Source organism: Sinocyclocheilus grahami, unplaced genomic scaffold, assembly GCF_001515645.1.
Source record: "Sinocyclocheilus grahami isolate Dianchi unplaced genomic scaffold, SAMN03320097.WGS_v1.1 scaffold357.1, whole genome shotgun sequence".
NCBI classification, from domain to species: Eukaryota; Metazoa; Chordata; class Actinopteri; order Cypriniformes; family Cyprinidae; genus Sinocyclocheilus; species Sinocyclocheilus grahami.
Window position 1 is genome coordinate 807,422 of NW_015505536.1, and position 1,398 is coordinate 808,819.

The following is a 1,398-nucleotide window of genomic DNA, read 5'->3' on the forward strand; positions in this document are numbered from 1 at the left end:
CGTAACAGGCCTGTCTGCAGTAAAAGTGCTTTCTGGATCAACACAAGCATAGACACCACATTCCTCGAGCTGTAATTTATATGACAGCTCTAAAACAAGCCTGCTGTCCTTGCTGTAGGTGAAGAATTCTTAATCCCAAATGTTGAGTTTTATGTCTAAAGGAAAATAAATAAACAGATAAACAATCCCAAATTTCCTGTTTATTCTCTTTGGGAATGGATGCGTGCTTTTCCCATTTTCAGAAATTCCTAGCAAAGACATTTTTGTCTCATAAAACATAAAAGGGAAGCAAAAGCAACACAGCTTATTTTTTATACAGTTATTTTAAGATACTTATAAACTTTTATAGCGAAAATCCTCTGAGAACATTCTTAAAGAAGTGAGTAAATAAATGTGGTCTTGTTTTGAACAGAATTTGGAGTTTTGTGGCTTTTGTAGCAAATATATGCATTTAAAATTCACAATGTCTTTCTTTTTGGGGAAACGAAAAATATTTGTGACTCATCTTGTACTTGCAAGCGTTTTTGTCCAATTCAATTCTCTCTATAATGACAACGTCTCTTCCCGTAATAATAACTACTTTTGATCAATAGCAAGTTTAAAGGGGTCATATGATGCTTTTTTAAAGATCATTATTTTGTGTATTTGGTGTAACAGAATATGTTGACATGCTTTAATGTTCAAAAAACACATTATTTTTCAAATACTGTACATTATTGTAGGTCCTCTATGCCCCGCCTCTCTCAAACACTTCATTTTCTACAAAGTCCCTCCTTCCGACAAGCGCAGTCTGCTCTGATTGGCCAGCTGACCCAGTGCATTGTGACTGGCCGAACACCGCAAGCACTCGTCGGAAATATAACGCCCCTTACCATAATCGCGAGCTTCATCTTTCAAAATAAATGTAAAGACAGAGCCCGAAAGGGGAACAGAGTCGCGTGACAGACACAGTGATGAAGCTGGTATGTGTTTGCAGTACACAAGCCACGGTTAAGACAGCTGACTCCACTGTGATGTGACGTCTCTCTCTCTCTCACACACACACGCGTGCGTGCACACACACACACACGAACGATGTGCAAAACTCCGCATTTGAACAGTCAATAGCAAATACTTAAACTAATAACAAAACAGTAGCTGATTCAGAAGCGCCAAATTGTCATAGCAAAGTCAGAATTACCTCCTCTCCTAGGTTCACGAAACGGTCGTCCATAAAATGCATTGCTGTTCTGTTGTAAGTAATCTTAAAGATTCCTAAATGCATCTACTTTCAGAAGGCCAAATAAACTGCTTTTGCTTTCGCCTAGAAACACACAGCGTCTCCCTGACATGCTGCTTCAACACTAACTGCGGTTACTGAAACCACGCCTTCTTTCTTTGCGTGCACATTTGGGCAGC